At 40.9% G+C, this 19,307-nt stretch overlaps 1 long non-coding RNA gene across 1 annotated transcript in view; it reads right to left on the minus strand.

Annotated features, from left to right (window-relative positions):
• Nucleotides 1–2,244: 2,244 nt before the first annotated feature.
• The window catches only part of LOC131576341 (uncharacterized), a 155,614-nt gene continuing 138,551 nt past the window's right edge, over nt 2,245–19,307 (minus strand). The window contains exon 7 of the long non-coding RNA XR_009276959.1: nt 2,245–2,784. This is a non-coding gene — a long non-coding RNA (uncharacterized LOC131576341). The remainder of the gene's footprint in view (nt 2,785–19,307) is intronic.

Raw genomic sequence — 19,307 nt, forward strand, 5'->3', positions numbered from 1 at the left:
GTATGAGGAACAGCTGAGGTGCATTGTTCTGTTCAGCCTGGAGAAGAAGAGACGGAGGGGAGACTATTGAAAGATACAACTTCTCTTCTCTCTGGTGACCAGTGACAGGACCCAAAGGAATGGCCTGAAGTTCTGTCAGAGGAGGTTCAGGTTGGATATTAGAAAATAGTTCTTCACCCAGAGGGTGTTTGGGCACTGGAACAGGGTCCCCAGGGAAGTGGTTGAGCTCCAAACCTAACAGAATTCAGAAAGTGTTTAGACAATGCTCTCAGGCACATGGTGTGAGTCTTGGGGATGGTCCTGTGCAGGGCCAGGACTTGGACTCAGTGATCCTTGAAGGTCCCTTCCAACTCAGCATGCTCTGTGATTCTGTGACTCCCTTCTGGACTGAAGGCCAGATTGCGTTAAAACAACTGCAGCCTCATTGCACCAACAGCGATACTTAATGCAACTAACTACAGAATTTAGTCTTTTAAGTCTATTTCATCCTTTCAAATGCATGTTGCAACACAGTCACCATTAATAAAGCTTAAGTCATCAGATCCTAGCTAAGAATGGAGATGAATTATAGTCTAAGATTCACTACTTAACATTTTAAATGCTCCACAGACAGGATCCTGCCTGATCTGCTCAGTGCATTCTCTGTTTTTTGGGGAAGTTTTGCAATTCTATTTAACATGGAGAAGCTTTGTCAGTTCCTGCAAGGACTCCTGATGATCTCTGTTTGTCCCTGCATAACATCGTTAGTCTGGTTGCTTTTCAACTATCTGTCAGTCCACAACCTGCAGCACCCCTGAAATAATTGATTAAAAGCCTCACAGTCAAATGGCATCAATCTGGAACCAAGGAGGATATATTTTTATCCAAAACCAACAGAAATAATGGTATTGTGGTATTATTAATAATGGTAATGAAAACTTAGATACATGGATTCAAGCAATGCAGGGTTGTAGCTTTCTACCTGTTTTCTACCTGTTTTTTTCCTACCAGACGGCAAAATTGTGAGTTCATCTATGAGAAATGTTAAGATAAAAAAACCAGATGTTAAGATAAACATTATTAAAAGACTAAGCGACAAAGAATATAATAAAGTTTTATTAATAGTTAATAAAGGACTATATATTAATTATATATTAACTATAAGTAGTTAATAAAGCAAAACCTTGCACCCATTTCCCCTTCACTGCTGCAGTCTGGCGTTCTTTAACGTTGTTACACAACCACCCTAGGAGGAAGAAAAGAAAGGTTACTCCACATTTTATTCATTCACAGAAGGAGAAGTGACTTCCATTCAAATAGAGAGGAGGAAGCTGTTTGCTGTAGATCTTGCTCTTCTCTCTCTTAAAACCATCTTCCTCTCCTTTGCCAGAGCTGATGATCATCAGACCATTTCCTGAATTCAATTCATCTCACAAGCCTGGCAGACAGCTAACATGGGAAAAGTGTGAATATTTTTCTGCGTGAGTTGACTGGCTTAACCAAACATCAGCTGAGCACCAAAGCATGTAAAGAGCAGGAAAGTCTCAGGTGCAGAAGGGGGAGTTAAGAAAAGAAGGAATGGGTTTGCCTTTTTTCTTTGACAGCAGCTGATAACTTCATTCAGAGACCACATCAGAAGAGGGAACTGAATCTGGTCCGTGCCCTCAACACAGAGTCATTCTATATCTCATATTAGTTATGGCCAGGGCTTAACCCCTCGTGTTCTGAGAAGGATGTTTTATGGTCTGAGCTCACAGGCTGAGCTGGAAGATTCATAGGCACTATTCCTAGGGATACATGTGTATGAGAGAATATCCTACACAGCCCTGAGCAAAAAGGAAACATGTATTTCCAAGGAAAACGGGAAAAATCAGTCAAACACGAAATGTTATTCAGCAGCTACCTACTGTAAATGGCCACTTTATACCCTGGAGAGAAAGAAATCTCTTTTAAAAGCTCAGCTCCTTCATTAAGGTGTTAGCTGTTATTCTAAGGATGCAATTACTTGAAAAAGAGGAGATGAATTTTTTTTTTTTTTTTTTATGGAGCCTTATTCCAGTAAGGTATACTATTTTGTGACCTCCAGAACAAGTTTTGCTGGCACAAGTGATGTAGTGGCAAACAAGCAATCAGCTCATAATCTGACTTTTCCAAAATAACCAATGTATTATGCAATGACACACAAAGAAATTAATGCAGAAAACCAAATACACCCCAGACAAAGTCAAAAAAAGCAAAGAGGAAACTGAAGTTCACAATCCCACTGTTTAATATATAGTAAAACCTGGGGGGTGGAAATGTAAAATTATTTAAGTAACTTTAAAATGCTACAAAGAAGGAAAACACCCCAAAGACACAACCTAGTGTTTTTCATCCAAATCACCTTTAAAAAACCCAAACAATGGAATGCAATTTTCCTGCCCAAAACTGCACAATTAAGGGGTTGATTTTGTTTTCCTCATTTGACCAGGTTTATGCCATTGAGCCTCTTTTTGCAGTGTTTTTTGTCGTGCTCATAGCATAACAGCCCTTGGTAACAGCAGCACATGCACCACATTATTGCAGCCAGTAGCCCTGTCAATTAAATCACAATGGCTTTAAAAGAAAAACTTGCTTGTTTTCTTCTCTACTTTCTGTTATATTTCCTCCCAGTTCCTGCATCAAATCAAATCATTTAAATACATTGAACCTTCATAATTGCTGGTGCCTGTGTGATTTCCTTTTCCTGTTCTGCAGTTCTCCCAAAGCACCTTCTCACTGTGAGATTGGGGTGCTCCTTGGTTGTAGTATAGCCAAACTCAGAATCTGGAGAAGAAAAAGGAGTGACAAGAAGATACAAAGTTCAAGACCCTCCTGCATTTCTCAGGTCAAAGTATTTCCCCATATTATGCCTGTGCTAACAGAGCTGGACATGGCAGCCAGAGTCTTCCTCCATAAATCCAGGCATTGTGAGATTGCACATCTGGAGCTACAGATGAGTACTTGCCAGCTGTATGCAAAATAGGGTAACTCCTGACTTTCCAGGGATTTGTCTAATTTACTGAAACAAAACTTTGCCTCCTTGCTGACTACAAACTATCTCAAAAGAGGTGCAGCCAATGTCTGGCACTCAAACCCTTTGGATCCAGTCCCACATCCACAGTCTTACTAGAGTCCACTTTACTGCTGTGCAACAGCTACTTGCTTGGATGAAAAGAAGCTGTACTTTCTCCCACTGGGAGAAGCCTAGGCAGTATATTCCATTAAGTTCTATTCATTTTCATCTTGACCTGAATCATGGGGATTGAAGTCTCATCTCCCATGGAGTTCTGTTAACCAGGAGCAACTTCAGTGAGGCCAGTGGGGTATCATTACACAGCCAGGTGCTTTTCCTTCTAGCACAGTTCAGCGGTGAAGCTGCTTGAAGGCAACAGGGGATTACTTTACCAGGAGGCAGCAGTCATAGATTGATGGATTTTAAAACCTTTCCTTTTGCACCTACGGGGTTGTGCAAAGTGGTAATAATGAGGCATAATATTGCACTGCACTTCTCTGGCTATTTATTTGTTAAATAAAAGATGAGCAAGGAACATTGTATGTTCTGGGGTGACTCTTTTAGAGGTTCTCTCCCAAATTTGCCCTAAGCCAAGACATGTGGCCGAGTGGCCACAGCTGAACTATACAGAACTTTGCCCTGTGTAGCCTACAAACGTGTCATTTTGGATGTGGGTTTTTTTCCAGTTCTTTGAACTAATGTAACATGTTCATAATGTGAAACAAAGACTGTGTATCAACTTCCTTCAGTGAAACATCAGGGTTTGCAGGTGCAAAGTCTACCATGTACAGGGCACTACAAGGGGCTAAATCCAGGGCAGTCTTGTCTGTGCAGCCTATTGGAAAATCTGGAGCATATGCTACCCCCCAGGCATCACTTGAGCTAGCGCAGTTTGGCACATTTCCAGATCATGCTACATACCATGTGAGCACTCAAACATTACTGATTGACTGCCCTGTGCTGTCCCTCACCCAGACATTTTTATTCACTGGTACCCTGGATCCACTTGATTTTGCAGAAGCATTGAACCAGCAATGGAGCACAACTTGACCATCTACTTACTGACTGAAGGACAATTGGTAAAGAACTTTGAAACTCATAGAAGGATGCTCTGTGAGGAGAAAATGACATGACTGTACCTTGTTCATCACTCTGACAAGCTATGACTCAAATATACATGTCAGAGACTGAACTGAGTGAAAAGATGCATTTTTTTCAGGATTTTTTTTTCCTTCTGATAAATGATAGCTCCACTTCACTGACTAAAGTCATATAGCATATAGCACTGCTCAAAATTAAAACCACAGTAGCAGCTGAAGGACTTGATGTGCTAAGAGAAATGTCCATACTTTTTGTAGTTTATCTTCTCCTCCTTTGAAGAATATAATCTAGAAGAGGGTGAAATCTTAGGCCTTGTTATGATTAGACAGGTGGAGCATCACTGTGCCTCACTGAAAAGTGACAGCAGACAAATAGAGAACAGAAACAAAAGAAAAGGCAAAATTAGATCACAAACATAACCTAAAATATTCTAAGATGGGAAACAAAAAAAAAAAATGTGCGAAGGTATATGATTTGCTTGAAAAATATTGATATGTTCTATAGCATCTATTAAAATATTCTACTTCCTGCTCTCTCTTCCCATCATTCTGAAGGAACTGCAGCCACCCAGTCCAATGGTGGTGTGATTTAGACACAAGTAACCTTTATGAGCCCCAGGAGAGCAGTGGGCACTTCACAGGCACGGGATGAATCATTTCCCATAGACGAGGGACAAGAAGTCAGCTCAGATGGATGGACCGAGAGGGACCAAGGTGATATCAGCCTGACAAGCTGAAGTAGCAGTAATTCACATATCAAATTGCTTTTGAAAGTCTCGTTGGTGTTACAGGAGAGGTTTTATGCTGCCTTTTCATCCTGGCTGTTGTGTGACATTTTAAAGAGAGGGACTCAGAGCTCTAATCCCTTTCTGAGAGCAAAAGGATGTTTTAGCAGAAAGAGTTGTCTCTACCTGTCAGATCCATGCACCAGCCTCTTGGCCTGGATTCAGCCATCAGTTCACTTAAAGGTCTTAGTCCTGTTTCCAACATCTTTAGTAGGTGATTCTTCCTTCCTGCCAAAAATCTGTTTGGTCCAAGGACCAGATCAACACAGAGCTTTAATAACATTGTGGGACAACAGTGAGGGAGGTCACAGACTTTACAAATATTTTCCACCTTTATACAGAAAATGTATAAGTAAACATACTTATTTATTTATTTATTTAAGATATATTTTACTTTTTTATGGAAAAAAAATGTATTTTCCATATTTGGGGAAAGAGAACTGATTCCGTAACCTGATTCTGAAATCAAGCATCCCCTTGGTCTTTCTGTCACATAATGATTCATCCTTTTGGCAGTAAGCCACTTGGAATGGGACCCTAGGGAGTTTACTGAGACCAGGTATCTCCTGAGAGGGTCTTGGGAAGATTCCGTCTCTTCAGGCAATGCTCAGGATTCTCAGTGCCATCCATTATGATGGGTGAGTGAGAAATATCTCCTTCTTATTCCCTTTTGAACATAGGCATGAGGGAAGGTAAAAGCCACTGCTTTTCACATACTGGGACTTTTATGCTGATTACACAAGGTAATACTCAAAGGCCTTTCATAACCCAAGGTAGACCCTTTCTAAGGCACTGTAGCCTTAATTTCCAATCTAATTTCAGAGTGCTTACTAGTGACCCCAAGGGGAACTCTAACTTTGAACATCCCCTTTCTGTCCCTACTTGGGTTTTTTTAATGCCACATGAATTTCTGTATTTCACAATATCCTGTGCTTGGCTTGGGCAGAAAGAGCTTCTTTCCCAGCAGGTACTCTAATGTAAGATGCATTTCTATGTCTGAATTTAGTCCAGTATATCTGACCACTGCAATAACTACTTGGTCCTCTTTCTCATCTTCAGATGAATTCATTCCACTAATTGTGAAAGGGTCATTTCCCTAATTATACCATTTTACCCTTGTTGCCCACACCACATCTTCACAGTTTAGCAATTAATACAAATTGGAGAGTACAGATGAATCACCCAGAAGTTCAATAGCTGCCTGACTTTCCTCATTTGACTTGCAAGAGAGGCTATTTTTTTTTGCTCATACCACACTCCTAGGTCTGAAAAGTGCTCTTCAGCAGAACCACTGTTCTGTGCAACGCTTGGTTTCCCTGTCAGACCACGAGCAGGAGAGTCTCATTTGTGTGGGCTGTCCCCATTTTCACCTCAGGCTGCACACTACACCAGAATAGAAAACATGAGTCAGAAAGGTTAAGGGTTAAACTGTTAAAAACAAAAGAGGAGAAAATTCATTCAGAAAATAGTGGTTTCTAATGGACGAGAGGAAGTACTGTACAATTTCTTGTAAAGTCACAATGGCCAGCTCATCAGAGGAAACCCCTCCTATCAGGGACTTGTACAATGCCTTCTGGAGCCTGAACAGCTGCCAAGTCATGACCATGCAGTTAAGGGACTACAACAAAGAACGTCAAATCAAGGGCACATTTCCATCTTCCTGTCCAGCTAGCTCCCAATCTATTTTTTCTTCTTCCCCTTGCATTACCTATTTTATAACAACATAAGCCTTCTTAGTGACTTCCCTCTTTTTTTTTCTCTCTTTTTTTTTTGTTTGTTTTTTTTTTTTTTCTTATTCCTCTGGCTTTCTTACAAGCTGCAAAAAGAGCTTCTCAACCTGGAAGCAAAGCCATGGTTTCCACAAGACTTGCTGAGCCAACCTAATCAGTCACTGATTTGGAAGGAGGTCCTGAAGCAGCTGCCCCATTCTCCCAGCTTGGCTTCATGCTTTTAACTGCTTATGTTGGGTTGGCACTTAGCAGACCTCCTCCTGTGACCTTGTTAACTCAACAGTCTGCTCAAAACCATCACAGCATAAACCCCAGCAGCTTTCTGCTGTGTCAGCCCTCAGAGATGGCGCTGCAAAGCAGAACCAACACAGCATTGGGTGGAGGCCAGAGATGGATGGCCACAAAATCTCTCCCTTTTGGTTGTGAGAAACCAGTAATTCAGCACAGCTCTTCAGGAAACCGCAGCTTCAATATGCCTGTGATAGATGCTCATCCTAGATTACAGCATGCTGAGATCCCTACACTGAATACATTTGGTGAAAGGCTGACTTTGTAGGCTCAGAGGTGGGGACTTTCCTGGGATTTCCATCTTGGTAGAACTTGTGGAATATTAATTTTAAATAGGTTCTTTAGACCTCTAATTTCTTCCTTCTCCGCTTCCTCTTAAAACCATTTTCTACCACAGAATTTTCAAGAAAAAGCCAGTGTTGACCTCTCACAACTGTAATTTGCCCTAAATGACCCAAGAGTTGCACAGCCTTGCCCTATTTAACCCAGGTTGCCTCTTCATTTCCTTTGTTATTGCTGCAAACTCTTTGGAGTAAGAATGGTCAATTCCAGCTGAAATGCTTGGTATCCCATAATTTATTATTTTACCACAAAAAATCAATTCCCATAAAGGAAGTTACATGATGGTGTTCTCTCCACACCCTTTCTTCATAGCATAGGCATAGGTTTTCCTCATCTGGTTGTTCAAATGTCTTCAGAGATGAAATCACCATGGCTTCTCTTTCTCATCCATTCCAAGCCTTCATTCTTTTCAGTATGGGACTGACCAACACCCCTGTGCTGAAAGTTCAGCTTAATTTTCTGTTCCTGATTCTGTTCCCATCACTTCTTTTTCTGTCTTCCACAGACACAGAAAATACAATTTTTTCCCCCTTGTAGCAGTCTCTACATAACTGAAGACTGTTACATTACACCTGAGTTTTCTCTTCTTTAGGGTAAAAGCCCCATCTGTCTCAAACTTATCTTACAAGTTCATGTTTTCTAGGTCTCTGGTTGTAAACAATGGGATTTTTTTCACAGCTTTCTTTTGGAAGCTTGACAATTAGTCTACCACCTTCTGTCTATGCTGTCATGATGGAAAGAGCATTTCTGCACTTATCTGAAGGTTCAGTAGATAGTCTATTTATCATAGATCCTAATGAGAAATAAGCTTATCTTTCCCTTCCCCCCCCCCCAACATCAGGGGATTGTCATCTTGTGTGCAGTTAAGGATGCAGTCTAGCTCAAAGAAACTGATTTTTGCAGCTTCCTGATTATTTATTCCCCTCAGTGTATGCTTATAATCCTAGATGTATGCTGTAGACTGTTCCTGGGGGATGACTCCAAAGTTCAAAACGCAGCACTTCTCTGTTTTTAAATAGCATCATATTTACTTTGGCAAGATCGTCTGCATCTTTATTCTTGTTCTCCATCACACCTGTAGCCTCTTCTGGCCACTGAGATTGGAGGTTTAGTATTTTTTATTGCAGAAGATACATGACAACAGTACAAGATAGAAAACAGCCCCTTGTAGAAACACACTGAGTACAATTTTCCATTTAGAAATAAATCACAAATAACTGGTTTCTGAAAACAGTATTACAGATAGTTTTGCTTACTACAGTTCTATTTTGCACTATCTATATGGTATCTATCTTCTGTTTTCTAGTCCTCTCTCATCCATAGAAAGGGCATATGAGTCAGAGTAAAAGGTCTTACTAGAAAATTAGAATATTTACTGCTTCACCCTTATTCCCAAAGTACCTTACTGTGAGATGGAAGAAATTCAAAAGATGTTTGATATTTTTTTTCAGTTTTATTTTCTTTTCAGTTCCTGCAAGACACAGCACAATTAATTCCCAAAAGGAAGTATAAGTGTCCCCAATTTCTTGAAGGATCTATGGCAATATCAATACATTCAATGACTGCTTTTCACGAGATTGTTTCACACACTTCACAAGCATGTCCAAATGAAGTAGAAAGCAGTATAACTCAGATGCTGACAATACTCTTAGGCTTTTCCATGACTCAACCTAAATCTAACTTATTGGGCAGCCTTCTGCTGAGTTATTTTTAGCTTTTATCAACTCATGCATTTTCTTCCTGCAAGCTGAGCAAATTTTCACAAAGTCTCTTCAGAGCAGAGGTTGCAAATATGAAGAGAAAAAAAAAGAAAGTGTCAAAGATTCCTTAGCAGAGATTATTTTATATATATATATATTACACATATTTAGCAACAGAGAATGGTGTGGGGTTGTCAAGAGATGTGTGTTGTATGTCACCTTTAATAGTTTTAGAGGTAACAGGTCAGTTGCTGAGTTAGTTTGGTTTGATTTGGGGGGCTTTGGTTGAACTTTTTTTTATTTTCAACAGAACTTTGTAGGATTTGAGAGACTGTTCAATGGCAGGAAACAGTCCAAATGAATGCAGCAGAAAATGGTCTTCATTTAAAAATTAAAAATACAATCCTGACTAGATTTTGAGTGTCTTTTGCAGTAAAACTATTTTCTTCATCTTCACTGATTTGAACTGTAATTGTTAGCAAAGCCATTATTGTTGCATAATTGCTCCTATCAAGGAGCAATTGCTAGACAGTAACAGAGAAATAATTAAAAGAGTATATATTCCTTTGTGAGTCTTGATGTGGACTTCATTCATTCTGTGATGCAGATACTCCTTTTCTTGCAGTTTTACACTATGTCACTTCTAAGATTTTTGAAGCAGAGATTGTATCTGTCAGAACAGACCTATTCACTTGGAAGGGAACTACAGTGACTGTCTAGTCCAGCCTGACCACTTCAGGGCTGAACAAGAGTTAAAGTATGTTGTTTAAGGCATTGTCCAAAGACCTCTTAAATTAACACTGACAAGCTTGAGGCCTTGGGCACCTCTCAAGGAAGCCTCTTCCAGCGTTGGACCACACTCTTGGTATAGAAATCTTTCTAATATTCAGTCAGCAACTCCCCCCCAAAAATGGTTTTGAACCATTTCCACATGTTCTGTCACTGGATTCCAGGTGTGGTGGGCTGACCCTGGCTGAACTCCAGGCACTCACCAAAGCCTCTCTGCCAGTCCCCTCCACAGCTAGACAGGGAGAGAGAGCATAACCAAAGTCTCATGGTTGAGATAAGGGCAGGGAGAGATCACTCACTTCAGTTACCTTCATGGGTAAAACAGACTTGATTTAGGGAAATTAGTTTAATTTATTAGAAATCAAATTAGAGTAGGATAATGAGGAATAAACTAAAATCTTAAAACACTTTCATCCCTACTCCTTCCTTCTTCCTCATCTCAGCTTGACTCCTAACTGCTCTTTTTTCTCCTCCAACAGAGAAGGGGATGGAGAATGGCATCTCTGATCAGTTCATTACAAATTGTCTCTGCCTCTGCTTCCTCCTCAGGAGAACTCACTCCCTTCTCTTGCTCCAGCATGAGGTACCTCCCACATGAGACAATCTTTCACAAACTTTTCCAACATGAGTCCTTCCCATGGGCTGCAGTTCCTCGTGAATTGTTCCAGTGTGGGACACTCCCATGGAGCAGAGTCCTTTAGGAACAGGTTGCTCTGGCATGGGTCCCTCGTGGGGTCACAGGCCCTGACAGCAAATCTCCAGTTTAGTCTCCTTTCTTCATGGTGCCACAGGTCCTGCAAGGAGCCTGCTCCAGTGTGGGGTTCCCACAGAGCCTCATTTGGGCATGCATCTGCTCTGGTGTGGGCTCCTCCACGGGCTGCAGATGGATGTCTGCTCTCCCATGGCCCTGCGTCGGCTCAGGGGCACAGCTGCCTCACCATGGGCTGCACAGTGGCCTGAAGGGGAATCTCTGCTGCAGCATCTGGATCACCTTATTCCCCTTCTTCCTCACTGAGCCAGGTGTCTGCAGGGCAGTTTCACTCACGTATTCTCACTCCTCTCTCTGACTGCTGTGCAGCAGTTTATTTCCCACCCTATTAAGTACATTATCCCAGAGGTGCTAACACTCTGGGTGGTAGACATTCCACAGATGGGCATGGGAAAATCTTCTGGCAGCTTCTCAGAAACCCACCTGCAGCTTCCCCCACTATCAAAACTTTAGCACACAAGCCCAGTGCACAGGAAGAGTTCAGCACCTTCCTATCCCTCTCCTCAGGAAGCTGTGATGGGGCCACCCCTCAGCCTTCTTCTCTTCAAACCAGACAAGCCCAGAGTCCTCAGCAACTCCTTACAGGACATGCCATCCAGTTTTACAACCAGCTTTGTTGCCCTCCTCTGGACACTTTCAAGGAGCTTCACATCTTTCTTAAATGGTGTGGGGCACGTCAGATTTGGGAGGGCCAAGGACTGATGAAAGGTGAGCTCTGAAGACACACAAGCAGCTGCTGGTGGTGTAGGGGAGCGGGATGCACCCGCAGGATGTTGAAAGAACAGTGTCTGCCTCATTCACCAGTGTCACTGTGGCTGCAGGTGATGCTGCAGGGTCAGCTCTGAGTGTCTCACGTGAAACAAACCTCTTCTGCTTAAGCTGTATGTTTGCAGAGGCGTGTGCTGAGGCGTACACCTGAGAGTGTGCCTGTGAGGGATGTGGAGAGTAAATACAAACCAAAGTAAAAAGCACACTACAGAAAAACAGCTCCCAATCTCATCTCAGAGTTTAGTTGTGGCAGGGAAGGAGGAAGCAGTGCTTGTGTGATCGATCATAAGGTGTGAGCCAATACTTGCTTACACGCCAGAGTTCCTCAGAGAAAAGTTTCTCAGCAGTCCCACAGTTTCAGCCTTTAAGCTTCAGAACTCTGTTGCATTATCCCCAGACTCAAACTGCTGTAAGTATGACCTGTGATCTTCATCACCTAACACCCTCTCTCTGTGCATCTCATCTTGCAAGAGGGCTCATTCCAAGATGCACATCAGGACCACCTTACTCCCTTGGTCCCCAACTCATATGTCAGGTCATATGATGAATTAATCACAGAGAATTAATGAACCATATCTCTGTGTATGGAAACCCTGAAAACTAAGGAAAGATGAGTGGCTTCTACAGTGTTTACTCCATACAGGTAGAAAAAATTCCATCCAGGACACATAAAATTGCCTTGGAGCAGGGTTCTTCCCCTAATGCAGTTCACAAAGGTGATTTGAAGGTGTCTTTTCTATTTGCTTCCGGTTCTTCTACCCACACAGTTATTTTATTGCAACCCCAGAAAACAGTGTCTGGGGATAAAGATTGAGCTCTGCATACACTAAAGGCAAGTCCCAATCCTCTCAAAACACCAAACCTCCAATCATACCCAACATTAGTCCACACTTCATATTTGGAAAATCTGTCCGCAACTGGCTGCTGAGCAGTAAAAATGACGGTCTTCACACAGATGATGGTCTTTTGAAAAATGCAATTCTTTAATTTATTTTGACTAAACTTAGTCTGACACTGAGACACAAGAATGAAAAGAAAAATAAATAAATCTATGGATCAATATTTGCTTACACAGTTTAAGCAATTACTTATATTTGGATGGTTCATTTTTCCATCTTATAAGTTAATTAGCATGGTTAATTAAAAAACAGCTAGATTCACTGTACCAGTCCTTTTCCTGCTGACAGCAGTACAAGTTTTGTATTGAACAGGAATAACATTTGGGTGTAAAAACTTTCCCTATAAAGTCAGAAACAATATTTTACCTGTTTGCTGGCAATGTAATTTAAAGTGTCTGATGTCTTCTCTTACAATGCAAGAGCAACATAAAAACTATCATATAAACCTCTCTATTTTTACGTGTGTGTGTCTTTTAAGCATGATTTTAAGAAGTGCTGGGTGTTGGCTGGATGTTACCTCCTGGATAACATAACTGTAAGCTCTCATCTAACATAACTGGAGGGGAGTTGGTTGGGTATTGTTAATGAAGATACTTAACAGCTAACCCAAGTTCCATCTGTGTTTTTAGTGCATGGATATCCAGCTAGGAGCAGATGAAGGAGACCACTGCTCAGGAAAGCAGTTTCTGAGCTTCTTGGGTGCTTAGTGTTCTGCATTTGCTTAGATGAAAAAGGCTCCAAAGCACCAAAGGCTCCAAAGTGTTACTTAAGATCATGAAGTGGTCTCCATTGTGAGATAATACTATTTAATGCATTGATAAAAGGTATTCTTTATCCCTTGCATTGATCTGCTTCCTCACAGCTTTGATATCAATGTGGCTACATGGGAAGACATGAAGATGCAGAAAACTAAAGTTTGTCTTTGCTCTTCATTTTTCAAGAGACAGCAATTTCTAGGCTAAGTCAACAGATTTGAGTGTTCTGAGATTCCTGAGCAGTCCAGCCTGTGGATGGGATTTGATGTGGGTGTCAGCATGCTCCTGACAATATTGGGGGTTTAAATTGACCCTGACCCAATCAGGGTGTTTCCACAGTAGGCTAACCTTGAGTAAAGTGGAATTGATCTAGCGTGGGCTGTTAGATGTGGCATAAATCCAAGCATAACTGCCAAAGAGTTGGATTTCCAAGACTAATGTGGTTGGTTACAATTTGGAAAGCCTGCTACTTTCACAATTCAGTCACAATTACAAGTACAGGCATTTGAGACACCCTGGAGAAGAAACTAAAAGAAAGCCAAGGACAAGTGGAGGTCAACGAAATATTTCTCTGAGAAATAAAGAATCAGCTCCTGCACTTAATTTCTTACTTTCATGTATATGACTAAAACACCTCAGTAATATTAAAAATGGTGCTCAGTGTGATGTATAGCTTAATAGCATCTTTAATCAGTAGAAGCTAGACTTAAATAAATTTTTAGTTCATGGATTATTGCTGGACCATGTAAGTTGAGGAGATAGGTTTTCTGCTGCCAAAGCTTATGACTTATCCAAAGTCAGCAAATAGATAAACTGATGCATGCCTTATCTACAAAAAAAGAATGTGATTGGGATGAATTCCCAAAGAGGTGATTATGTGAATAATGCAAAAGCCAAGATGTATGGACACAATGAAGGAAGAGCAGATTGGTTTTGGCCCAGGTTCAGCAAAGGCACTCCCACAAGTAAAAAGTAGTTACTATGAAACAGATCCAGTGTCAGGAAAATGGGATAATCACCTGGAAATCAGCCCAATTAGTTTCTGTAAATTCTCATATTATACATGTACCAGGAATGTAATGGAAGTGACATTTGATAACATTTTATCTGAGCCACAGTCAGCTGGGGCCTGTGCACACAAATAAGGAGCGGAAATGAGTGAAGCAAGAACATTTTTTTTTTTTAATCAACCACAGAAGTCTGTAGGTGTCAAACATCGTAGCTTTCTCATAGCTTTTCAAAAATGGTATTCTCTTTTTTTTTTCCATTTAATAATAGAAACACTCTGTTAGCAAAGTAAATGTGCTCATTTGCATTGTTAAGCAGTACTTCTAAGTGTTTTCAGTACCTTTTCTTAGAAAACAGAAACCTAAAATGAAGAGAAAAATACTCCTTTCCCATCAAAGGCTAACTGATTAATTCTTTGCTTGAATAATATCAAAACAAGAGAATTCATTATGTCCAGATTCAGAAATGGCAAACATCACATTCTGTTTAAGCAATTTATACTACAAGTATTTGTGTGTAATAACATGCAGTTATTATTTCATTTCAGTGCTGATACAAGAGTGTTAGGATGAGGTTGCAAACCCTAGCACTTCTTATTACCAGAGATAAATCATGAGTTTGAATATATAAAAATAACTAATTCAATCCTAGAAGGAGTTGGGTATTGTTAAGCTAATAGGAACTAATGGAGAAGGTTCTCCAAAGGGAGAGCCCTGATCTGTGTCAATTCTTGTAACAGCCAATCCTTATGGAGAGCTCCTGTCACTTCTGCCACAAAACCTGAGGGTTCACAGGATCCCAAAATGCAGATTTCCCCTCAGACCTTGGCAATCCTTCAAGGTCACTGTGCCAAAATATAGTTTTCCTTTCCAAATAAAAGTTTGTTGGTAAGACAGCATTGTCTGTCAGAAAGATATTGCCCAATCAGTCCCGCCAACATCACATTGCCTCTGCATGAAGCAGCGTGTCCCAGCCTTGGCCAGGGATGCAGGAAAACACAGCAGGCTGGAATTTGCTGCCTGATTTTGAGATGTCCCTGCTGCAAACTACCAGGCTGTCATGCAAGTTTCCCACACACCTTCCATTGCAGTGATCTGGCTCTGCTGTCAGCTTCCTGAGGGGCACAGCGCCAGCGCATGCTCCTGGATGGGTCAGGAAGCTGCATGGAGAAGCACAGAGGCAAACCAGTGCAACTCAGCACTTCTGGCCTCTCCAAGAAAAGCAGCATCTTCCTACTGCGTCTTCATCTCCTGCATACATGTCCTGACTCTCCATGCCACCCTTCTGCACTCCTAAGGGGAAGGTTCTACAGCTTGTTTCACAGCACATCTTTCTGCAGCCTCCCAGTCTTCCACTACAGCTACACCAGCCTGTCCCAGTTCAGCCAAGGAATGCATCCCACAACACCTGCAGATGCAGCAAGTGCAATTTGAGGTGTCTTGCTGGTCCTTTTATCTTCCTTGTATTTTACCATGATGGATGATTCTGGCTATTAAATTAACAGGTGTGAATGAAAGAACAAGACCTGGAGAAGGAAAAGCAGAGCTATTGCTAGACTTAATTTCAAATTAATATTATTGCAAAATATTTTATTGCTTCTCACTGTGATTTATCAGGAAAAAAATGTAAAGGAAAACTGAAAAAGATTCTTGCAACAGCAGGAAATAAGGCATACAGGGAAGCAGGGTATAACTGAATTGTATAAATGTTCTTGATCTTCAATAAGTCATTAACAACAGGGTCATACTGTTTATTTTTTACTGCAGCTGTGATTTTTCAGATTAGTCCTATCAATATTTATTCATGTTTAACAGAAGGCAAACATCCGGTCAGCCCTGGCAAATGTTATCCAGAGAATGGCAATTTCATTACGCTTTAGTCACAGAACAAACGTTTGGTTTCTAACAGGAAGGTGAAAGTACAGAATGGGGAGAGTTGGTTACCACTGTGCCTAATGCCATGATAATTAGTCTGTTACAAACCTATGAAGTTCTTAGAGATCCCAGTTATCTCCTGTGTTACCTCTGTCTCTCTTTTCCTTGCCTCTTTTGGGCTCTGTTCTCTGTGGATATATCTTTTCTTTGTCTCTCAGCCTTCTCTGGGCTCAATTCTCTGTGAATACAGCTCTCTATAGTCTCTTAGCCTCCTCTGGGCTGAATTTTCTGTAGATACAGCCTTTCTATAGTTCCCCAGCCTTCTCTGGGCTGAATTCTCTGTGAATACAGTTCTTCTCTAATTCCCCAGCCTCCTCTGGGCTGAATTCTCCCGGGATCCTCCCTCGTGGGGAGTTCCACTTATCTCAGTTCTCATTATTTGAAGTAAACTCTCGAGCTCGTTAGAATCTTGTTTCTCGTGTTTATTGCAGGATCTTCACAAAAGTTAACAGGTTTCTTCAGGCTGGTTACAAGGTTAATCTTTGCAATTTGGTACATTTCTTTCTTCTGATGGTACAAACAAGGCCTTGTGGCACACTTCATGTCTGATACACAAAATGGCCCCGAACTACGCAGTTCTTTTATCTTTATACCTATTTTTACCCAATTAACAATAGACACGTATATTATTTTTCTTAATGACCCAATGACTCATCACCTCTGTGATGCACTGCGGCATTTTCTATCTAATTACTAACTATTACCCAAAAACCTCCAGGAGCAGAACATGAAGAAGGAAGAAGAAGGACAAGGGACAACACTCTAAATCCTCCATATTGTCTCTTGTTCTCTAAACTACTTTTTTCACCCAGTGATTTAAGAAACTTTCTAATCTACACACCTACCTCTCTTATCTAACTTTAACATTTGTTTTCATGTATCACTATGAAAACATGCTCATGAATTTCATGTTATATGAAATTCAGTGTTTTCTTGGATCTCAGAACTAAACATTAAAAGCAAAGGCACAAAGTTTGTATTTCAGACTCCAACACTCCTGTCAATGTAAGGAGCAAAATTTCTATTCCTTTCATGGAGGTAGACTGAGCTTTTACCAGAAACGAGGGCTGTATATGAGACTGCTTCATAGGTCAGCAAAAGTGTCTGTAGAAACAGATTTTTCTGCAAACTGCAGTTTCCAGATGAGGTTCCTCTTTCAGACAATTCGTCTTGGTGTTACTCAATGGGGTTGAAATGCTGAGAAGCAATTTTGATTTTTTCAGTGTCGTTTCTCTGAAAGTTTCTCTTTCAGGAAAGACCCTGAAAGTCTCCTGCATTTTTCTGTCATACTGCTACTCAGAACTGCCCGTAACTCTGTAGGTTCTGATATCAAGAGCTAATCTAAATTAGCTCTAGATATCTAAAAACTCTAAATATGACTATATATCTTAAAAATAACAAAGCTAACCAACATGTATATCAGATGGAGCCTAACAAATATGAGACACATTTGGCAGAGTAAACTGTAGGATTTAAGGGGTGCTGTGTGGACTTGGCTGTATGCACAATTCTTCATTGTTGTGTATCTTCATAGCATTTGAGACACTCACAGTGGCTTTATTCTCACAGCCCCCTGGGATGCAGCAAAGATCTCCCAGTCCTGTGGGGGCTGGGGAAGGAGGAGATGCCAGACAAGCTGGCCAGAGGACCTGAGGAGTGGCACACGGCATCACCCGCTGCTCGCGCCTCTTGTGCTCCCCACAGAGCCCCACCCACCTCACCATGGGACTCACAAGGTTTGTAACTCATTTCCATCAAAGCACAATGTAAGTTCTCTATCTGTGAAATATTTAGGGATGGGTAAATCACCTAGAATCCGAGAAGCATACAGTCATTATGGAAATTATGTCTGAGATCCCTGAGTCCAACAATTAACCCAGCACTCCCACATCCACCACCAAACCCTGTTCCCAAGTGCCACACCGATATGTTTTTTGAACACTTCCAAGGATAGTGACTAAATCACTTCCCTGGGCAGCCTGCTCCAATGCTTGGTAACCTTTTCAATAAAATAATTGTTCCTAATATCCAGCCCAAGCCTCCAACTTGAGGCTGTTTCCTCCTGTTTTATCACTTGTTGCTTAAAAGAGGCTGATCCCCATCTGGCTACACCTTCCTTTCAGCTGTAGAGAGAAATGAGTTGATCTCTAAGCCTCTTTCTCTCCAGGCTTAACACCTCCAGCTCCCTCAGCCGCTCCAGATTTGTGCTCTAGATCCTTCACCAGCTTCATCATCCTTCTCTGGACAAGCTCTATCATGTGTATGATGGCAAAAACAATAAGGGGCTTTCTAGGAAAGCCTTAGCAGACAGGAGACATAAGCATATGTTGTAGTGAGGCTAGTCTAACTTCAGGAATTTAGACTGGCTTAATATGGTAGAAGTGTATAAATAATGGTATCCAAGGTACAAATCATTAATAACATTTTTTAAAAGTCATTATTTTTGGGATTTGACAATACCTTTTCTCTGTCTTATATTATCTTTATGCTACTCAGGGCAGGGAATACTTATAATCTGTTACATGGATTGTATTCAGTTGAAAAACTAAGTGAAAAGAAGATTCGTGTCTTTGCTTCCTATTTTGAATATCGAAAAAATGCTTAGGTAGACACAATAATGTGAAAACTGATATTAAAGTGAGGAAAAAATTCAGCATAAGTATTCATCTCAGGATGATTTTGACCACAGGAAAGTATTTGATTATGATAGATGAACTATATTGCCACTCACGTTAATATAGTAGTGTCTAATGATTTTTTTTTAAGTATTCATTTTAACACTGCCAATGTTTACTTAGCAGGACATTAATAATGCCAGGATATTTATCATATAGGAAATGGCTAATGAAATCTGCTTCAGCTGTCAGTGGATGTTTATGTTTCAAGGCTGCACTGGATTGTTTATGTAGAATTTAGGGGAGAATGGTAGGTTTTGTTGGTGGCTAATAATAAGAGGAAAGTTAAATGGCAATTATTATGGCTTTTATTGTTATTTATATTATATTAGAACTCATTTGGGCTTCAGATCAATGCTAGAAGCAGCTCAACTCTTTGCTGAAAGATTTAAGGATGAGACAAAATATATTTGGTAGTGATGGGACACAGGACTGTGAGCAAAAGCTGTCCAGCTCTGCAAATAAGCTGATCCACTGCCTACTGCTCCTCTGGTGAGCCCTCCTGCCTAAGTACTCCTTAGGATTTGACACATCTCTTTTTAATGCATGGAGCTTATATAATTTCTGCATATTCTTAAATTCAACAGTTAAATCAGGGCCAAACTGCATCCCCTAGTTGATGGTTTTAGAAATACCCTACTCATTCTTAATGAGTTTCCTCCCAGTGGTTACTTCAAATTGGATGCAAATGTCACAGTTTTTAAGCATAACTTACACAGCTTCTGGGACCTTTCCCCCCCAACGACTGGACC

Source organism: Poecile atricapillus, chromosome 2 (genome assembly GCF_030490865.1).
Source record: "Poecile atricapillus isolate bPoeAtr1 chromosome 2, bPoeAtr1.hap1, whole genome shotgun sequence".
NCBI lineage: Eukaryota > Metazoa > Chordata > Aves > Passeriformes > Paridae > Poecile > Poecile atricapillus.